The sequence below is a fragment of the Syngnathus scovelli genome, chromosome 16, assembly GCF_024217435.2.
Source record: "Syngnathus scovelli strain Florida chromosome 16, RoL_Ssco_1.2, whole genome shotgun sequence".
NCBI lineage: Eukaryota > Metazoa > Chordata > Actinopteri > Syngnathiformes > Syngnathidae > Syngnathus > Syngnathus scovelli.
Genome location: NC_090862.1, coordinates 9821469 through 9830254, shown reverse-complemented (window position 1 = coordinate 9830254; position 8786 = coordinate 9821469).

The following is an 8786-nucleotide window of genomic DNA, read 5'->3' as shown; positions in this document are numbered from 1 at the left end:
ACAAATAAAGTGTCTTTGTCTGTTTTGGGATAATGTGTGTCGAAAAAAGTCATGGGGCGAGAGTCCTCTTTTCGGTACATTACAGTTATTTTCCATTTGAGCACTTTTTCAAATTTATGGACATCCCCCAGACTCACAGGGGTTTGACAATTCAACCCCACACTCTCATGTAAAAGCCATGCCTGTCGTGTGGCCTGTTTTGCTGTTAGTGTGTGTTAGAGTTGTGCTCACTCCAACTTATTTTGCAAGAACCACACGGGAGACAAGTAAGTCCTTTTAGACACCTGCAGGTGGAGAGTCCATTCGTTGCTGTGCATACAGCGATGAACAAATGAAGTCTGACTCTCCCTCCTGCAAGAACATATTTATTAAGAAAAACAGAGTGGGGGTAAGAGTGGACTGAATAGAGAAAGCCCTTGACCTCTAGTCAAAAGATAGCAAGGGGTGTTTTACAACTTTGTGTAGGATGGGACAAGCTAGGTTATTTATCACAGGTTGCATTCCAACATAATCATACGATAAAGATAATCTGGAAAACCCTGACATCTCCCTCCTGTTTTATCACATAATTATGCCACCCCAAACAACAAAGGCAAGCAAGAAAATATAACGAAGGAAAAATAATTGTAAAAACAAAAATCAAACAATGATAGCAACAATTTCCAGTGAAGATGAGGTTGTCCCTCAATACCCCAGATCAAACTCATTGTGTAAGCGAAAAACCCGCTGGCCAGATATTATTTAGCAGGAAAAGTCCCACACGGTCTGCCTTAGGCAACCAGAATGCTATCAATAAAAAAAGAAAAAGAAAAACACAGAAACAGTACATCATTGTATCCATCACTTACGAAGCATTTTTGATGGTCAAATCAACAAGTTTCTGTAAAACATGCTCAGCAGAACAGCATCTACGCAATCCACGTTTCATTATCATTATCACATCTGTCACGTCTAAGAAGTTGTATATGTACTCGTGTTTTCGTTAGCTGATGATGTTCTAGTCTGTAGGTGTGGTCTGTCACTCACACTGGTGCACACACTTGCGTCCAGTTGGCAGGCAGCATCGGACAACTCTTGTGACCACAAAACCATGATCCGTTCTGAACAGGCACGTGCACTCATAGGATGCAGGTGAGGCAGTGCTTCTGAACTTCTGAATGAAGTAGGTCCCGTCCGATGGTGCAGCCATGTTGGTAGTAGAGCCCTTACACCTTGAAAACGGCTCTCTCATCCTGGCACACAGCGGTGATGTCCAAAGCTCCCATCCAGTTTCCTCCTGGAGAGCAGTCGTCGTTAATGCATTTGTGGGTCCCGTTACCTTGGATGTAACATGTGTAATTAACTCCAGCTGGTTTCCCTGTGTAGGCCACTTGCGGTATTGTTCATCCTCTAACAGTCAGATTGAGATTGCCCAGAAGAGTTCATCATAGGCACCGTCTGCAAGTCCAGGGTGGGATGGGTCGGCATCACTGATTGTGACAGCTCGGTGTTGATATCCAACTCCTCCCATGGATGCCATACATTACGCTTTAGTGACATTCCTTGCTCTGGCCTCCAGGTGACCTTGTGTGGAGGAAGAGGGGAGTTTCGAACACACATAACGTCCCTCCTGTGTGTGAGCTCTCACAGTGACCTTCACATACCGGTACCAAGTGTTGGTATCGTATGGGTTTCTGGGGTCCTATGACCAGTCCTATAAGTTCTCATCATGTGACCATCGTTTTCCACGGTCAACATTGTCATTTGGTCTGTTCAGATGAGTCCATAGACCATAGCACGCTCCAACCACAACACAGCAGAGGATCCATCTGGCATATGGATCCCCATTGCTACTAGGATAGCAGAGACACCGGGACATCCCCTCGCCTAGCGGAGTGGGGATCGTTGTTCGCTTCACCATCATTGAGACGCCCCACCACTCCGAATTAGGGGTCCAGCACCTTCTGCAACTTGCAGTGGCTGAGGTGAATCCAACTGGGCTGTACAGCGATCTTCACTGCGGTAGTCAGCAAGACTTGGAATGGTCCCTCCCGTCGTGGCTGGCCCAGTTCTTTCTTTTGATGACCTTGATGTAGACCCAGTCTCCTGGATTGATGGGGTTGTCGACCTGTGAGGAGGAAAGATCAGGCGGCAGTAAATTTGTCTTTGACACAGTTTGAGCGTCCTGATCATATAATCTGCCAAGGACTGCTCTTCATCTGTTGTTTGCAACTCTCGTAGTCAATTTTTGTGCCCATTTAACTGGCAAATAGGAGTGTTTGCGGGAAGAGTTTAAACACTTTCTAATGATTCCCTCTAACCAAAGACTACTTATGACAGGGGCTTTCCCATTTATTGCCTCCTGTTTTAAAAGAGATTGTCTTATCCATGCCTTCTTTCTCCTCACACGCCCGCGCCCACACAGGGTGCGCACACACACACACACACACACACACACACACACACACACACACACACTCACACACACAAAACGGCATACAAAGTTCAGACGAACGACAACAGACTGTCACAACTTTACAGAGATTACACACAAACACAGAACACACAGACATAGGGATGCTAATCCATCTCTCATGTAGCTTCTTTTGATAGAATCTCCTATTCGTAACTGTATAGCAGACGTTTTAGCATATAATACCATACTCTGCTCTCTCGCTTCTACTTTTTCATGTCGGTGCAGTCGTAGGTGGCCCCTATTGCAGTCATTGTCTTGTTAACTGTCGCCTTGTGCGACTCCTATGCATGATTGTGTGAAAGTCAAAAATTGAACGTACCTAACTTTCTGACCATCCAACCTCCACTGTGGTACAAAAAACCTTACTATTGTATTGAGTAGGTACATTAAGCAACCTAGCTTCCTCTTGACTGCCAAATGTCCTGTTCTAAAATTTATAAAACTCGACCTCTATTTCTTAAGCCTGATGAGCCAAAATATCAGATCTTGCTCTTGTTTCCTACCGTTTTAGCCTATTTGTTTTATCCAAATCCGTTCAATCTCTGATTATAATGCTTTTCTCTGTAGCCCTACGTGTTTTTCATTTTTTTTTTTTTTTTTATCAAATCTCCTCAGTTCTGTCAAACTCAGCGCACAATGAACCTCCCTTCCACTTTGAACCAAGCTCCACCAAGTTTGGTAACGCCGTAGCAAGGAGTGCGATTTGGTCGTCGGACACTCCAAGTCCATATCTTTTGCAGCACTTCACCCTCTCAAGTTGATGTTCTTTTGTTGTTGCTTCAGAGGAAACTCATCCATCACTCTTGAATGAGTCCATTGTTCAAGCAAGTTCATTTTCATCATTGTGAGTTCCTCTGCTTTTCACTGTCTTTTCCGTCCCTGAGGATGTTGTATTTCCTCCGGAGTGTACTTGTCCCCCTCCAAGCACAACAGCAGTCTTTTCTTGTCCTTCGCCAAAGGTCAAAGGTGCTTCAGAACCAGGCACCATTTTGTAGTTGTTCACGGCTGCAGGCGAAGTCTCGGATTGGGTTTCAGGGACCCTGACACTGAGAATGACAGGCTGGGACATCAAACTTGTAAGACTATCTCCAAATGTAGCTGCTGCCATCAATTTGCTGGTAACGTTTGTTTACCAAACTTCAAATTCTCCTAATAAAAGCGGTCTCGGTTTTATATTGTACATCCTGCAACTCATCCTATTTTTGAGCTACATTTTATCTATAGTTCCAATTTATTGGGACAGTACGTTGTCCTCAGTATCATTATTGAAAATTAACTCATCGAGGTCTGCGTTCCACATCTAGCCCTGATATATGTCCTGACCTCTTCAATGTTATTAACTGTGTCATGCTTGCTCAAAAATGTGACTTGGAATATGGTGCTGTGAATTCTCAATCTCCCCAATCAAATTGGATCCCACTTCTTAGTTCTTATCTTTCTCATGTTCCTGTTAGCCTGCAATTGTCCAAATCAAAAAATTTGTTTTCTTTTAACTGTTTTTCTTTTTAACCTCTAAATCTCTCGTGTTGCTAACCTATCTACACCAGAAAACCATTTAAAGGGTCTTAAAGAAAGGACCAACAGATTACTCACAAAATCTCCTCATTATTTACGAGTCAGCACTTCTTTCCTCACTTGGGTGCGCGCACATGGGGCTGCTGGACGAACTATGACCCCACAGTCAGCCTCCCCAACTCTACACGGTGCATATCTTGTCAGTTGTTAATGGAAACCAGATGTGTCTCGTGCCAATTAGTCTACGTTCATGTACCAAGGCCCAAATAATCCCGCACGAACCTGACCCGAAACATGACCCGGTCACACTTAGGCTTACTAGTGAGATATACATTGCATTATACCAGAACAAAAAATGTACCACAGTATAACACCAAATGTATTCGAAAATTAATGTCGTAAAGTGTTGTATTATTACTATTCCACTATCTGTCCTACTCACTCCCTCCTTCTGAGGCTTGGCAACTCCTCACACCTTGACAAACATTTTGGGAGAATGTGTTCTTTACTACATACAATTCCATCATCATTCAATTTGACTTTCTTTCCAAAACGCTTCTCAATTTCTCAGTTCACACATCTTCTACATGTATTACTGGTTCTCCAGTTTTTTCTCTAGTTAATTATCAATCCAAAAGCTATGTGTTTCTTTTTAGCATTCAACCCGCTCAAAATCACTCTTTCATCAAAGTCGCTCTACTAATTTTCCATAGTAGTCGCCAACGACTTCAACCATTCAACCTTTCATTCGGGCAATCATTTATCAATGCTCATCAGGTGCGTCTCACACAGTCTTGAAAAAGGAGTCTTCCTATCACATTGGTCCCAATTCATCCAAGCTCACCACACAACATTCATATATCATTTTCAACTCAAGGTTCCTGGTAGAACAATCCACCAATTCAAAAAAACTTAACTAAAAAAAAACTACTGGCAAATTAATCTGAATTTTTTTTCTTTGTTTTTAAATTTGAAGAGCTCAATCTCTCAGATTTAGTTTATTATTTTAATTATTCCTATTAATTGTAGCGTTGCAAAATCTTAAATTCACAATTTAGCGTCTTCCAAGTTCCTGAAAGCATTTTCTGTTGTTTTATTTACTTCGAATTTCTCATGAGGGCTTGACACTAACATGCACTAGTGTGGATTAGTTTCTGCTCGCAAACAGATTTCTCTCTTTTCCTCTCATTCTTATCTGTCAATTTTTTTTCTGTTCTGCGGTGTAAATTGAATAGACAACAGTCTAGCAAATTTCTTTATACTAAAAGTTTAGCCAATTTTCATCATTTTAACACATATGCACACACATGCACAGCTCTTGTGTGCGAAAGGGAGGTCCCAGCACCAATGATTTGTCACAGGCAGGCCATTTCCTTCGGTCGATCATGAGCTGGTCCCTCCCACGCACACGAGGACAGCACATTCTATTTTTTTTTTTTAAATTCATCTTCTAGAAGCAAGTTGTATTTCTTTACCACTTGATTTGCATATTTTAACTTTAGTGTACACACACAATTTGATCTCTAGTCATTTGTAATTGGGCATACAAACAGCATTGTCGTACTTCTTGTATGGACAGGAGCTCTAATAATCTAAAAAGATTTTTGATAACCTGACATGACATGTTTTGCTGTCATATGGGAGAGGTTTCAGATCTTTTAAATTTTGATACATGATTTGCATAGGACCGGAACCTCCTCTTGCCCCTTGCTTGAGCCACGGCCTTGCACCTGCTCACAGGGGCCTTATTGTGTCCTGGTCTGACAAACACTTGTGACCTCATCAGTTTTCATCTTTCTATGTTCTGTCTCTTGAATTTGTTCTCATCTCTTTGTGAAGATTTCAACCACACCCTCGCACAATTCAACTCTCTCTCTTTTTCTTTCTTTTTCAGTCCTACCTTCCTAGCTACACTGTCCTCCAAAACTTGAACCACTATCTTCCACACTTCAACTTTCAACTTCCCTTCTACTCCATACTTTTTCTTCCACTTCGGCATACAATTAAGAAATCTACTCGCCATGTACTTCTCATCTCCTTCAAGAGCTAGAGATTTAGCGTTCCTTTTTCCCATCTTAATTTTAGTAGTTTTAGGTTTTCCAATTTTTTTTCAATTGTTTTTTCTTTGAGGATCCTCAATGCAGGTTTAAATTGACATTTCAACAAATTACTAGCCTGTTTTATTGCCGTGGATCAATGCTAGAACTGCTATTTAGTCAATTTATCCTACCAGTCACACACTCAATCGCACAAACTCCAGCGCTTTTTAGGCCTATCCAGGGATGGGTGTAAAACCCTCCCAAACAGCTTGGAAAAACGGACAAAAGAAAGAATCTACGCCCTTCTTCAATTAAGAAAAAGAAGCTCTGTTTTTTCTTAGCCCGTTCCTTCCACTGGGACTTGAACCCAAGCTGTTCTTTGGCCGGAAAAACATACAAAGAAAAATCTATGCCCTTCTTTGATTAACAAAAAAGAAGCTCTGTGTTTCTTAGCACGTTCCTTCCACTGGGACTCTAACCCAAGCCAGATCCCTCAGCTCGGAAAAACAGACAAAGAAGAGTCTACGCACTTCTTCGATGAACGAAAAAGAAGCACTGCTTTTCTTAGCCTGTTTCTTCCACTGGGACTTGAACCCAAGCTGTTCTCGTGCACCTCTACGTTTTACGTGTTTCACAACAACACAATCACACAACTTCAGGCCTTCAACTTACTGCCGGATCCCGTCATTCCACGTCTGTCAGACGAAGGCAGACCTAAGATGCTGGCCCAGCGAAGCATTCTCTTCCCAGGTCTTTCTTTACCAGGTCCTCCTAATGGACGCTGGCTTGTCGACAATGCAGCGCGTCCTTCTTCGTCAGCCAGATAGCGGGTATGAGGGATCCCGGGTTATGCTCACTCCAACTTATTTTACAAGAACCACACGGGAGACAAGTAAGTCGTTTTCGACACCTGCAGGTGGAGAGTCCATTCGTTGTTGTGCATACAGCGATAAACGAATGAAGTCTGACTCTCCCTCCCGCAAGAACATATTTATTAAGAAAAACAGAGTGGGGACTGAATAAAGAAAGCCCTTGACCTCTAGTCAAAACATACCAAGGAGTGTTTTACGACTTTGTGTAGGATGGGACAAGCTAGGTTATTTATCACAGGTTGCATTCCAACATAATCATACGATAAAGATAATCTGGAAAACCCTGACAGTGTGTCATTTAGCAGATAGGTTAGTGAGAGAGCAAAGCATAGATACACAATAGAATAATGCATAAGACCTTTTATGTACCGTAATTTCCGGACTATAAGCCGCACCGGACTATAAGCCGCACCAGCTAAAATTCAGGGATATTTTAGTTTTTTTCTTACATAAACTGCACCGGACTATAAGCCGCACGTGCACATGAGTTTTTTACAAAAAAAAGACAGTACACAGAAAGCCGTAAAAATCCATAAATACGCCGCGCGCCATTTAAGCCTCAGGGTTCAAAGTAACCTTCTGAATAAAATGCATTAAAAGTTCACATTCATTACAACTTGTTTTTGGTGAGCAAAATGTCAGAAGAATTGAATTTAAATGCTGATTGATTGGGTTTTAATACAATGCAGATGGTCCAAACAGCGCCACTGCTTTGTGTAATCTCTGAGTCACATGGCAGACTAAGAGAAAGGGTTTAGAGCCCTTTGATGCAGGTCACCTTGCATACATTCCTACTAAAGCTCATAATAGTCACAAGCAACACAGCCAGAATAAGCAGCAGCCATAGTAGTGTTTCAAAATAGTATTTTTGTTGTTTCTTTTCTTCAAGATACCACACAACAGTGGTCCACAGCCTTTTTACGAGTGTATAAAAGTGATCAAGCCATCACAAAAATCACGAAAAAAATCGTACATAAGCCGCACCTGACTATAAGCCGCAGGGTTCAAATTTTTGGGAAAAGGTCGCAGCTTATAGTCCGGAAATTACGGGAAATGAGGTAGGGGTCCTAAAATTTTATGGCACCATAAATCAACCCCCTTTTGGATTGGGAGGGAGGGAGCATGTGCGCCAGTCTGGCGGGCACCAAGATAGCGCCAGTCGAGACGGCGCCATCTTTGGCTGTCGCCATTTTGGTTTGCTGCCGCCATTTGTGGATGGGGACATGTATGGGCATGTATAGGGCCTGTATTTTTGTGAAACAAAGCAGAGAAGTGATACACCTGAGTTAGATTTGCTATCAACCAGTGCGTCTAGGGTCAAGGGGGGAGTTTTGTTGATAAAAGGGGGGTCAAGGGGGGAGTTTTGTTGAAAAAGACGCATCTGAAGGACATAGTCAAGGTGTTGTTACATCTAATTTGACATACAATAGTTTATGGGGTCTCAGAGTTGTATGTGTAACTTTGTTGAAAAAGGCATCTAATTTGACATACAATAGCTTGTGGGGCCACCGCTAGTTGAGTCATGAGAGTCAACATTATTGTCTGCGTGTAACTTTGTTGAAAAAGACATCTGAAGGACAAAGTTTAACATACAATAGTTTGAGCTGAGGTCGAGTCATTAAAACGACGTCACAAATCATTAGCGGTAGCAGAGTGTTCTCGCGGCACGTGACCCCATAGGCGTGGTCTTTTCTCCGCCGAATTTGAAGTTACTAATTTGGGATGGTTGACCAGCGCTCATTTTGAGAAGACAAGCCAGCGCATGAGCTCTGATCAACGGGTCGGAGTGTGTCGAGAATTGTTTCGAGATGGTTAAAGGTAAGTCATGTTACTATTTTGTCGGTATAATAATAAATAATAATAATAATACACAGGGGTTATTTGTAAAACACGATGTAATGTTTA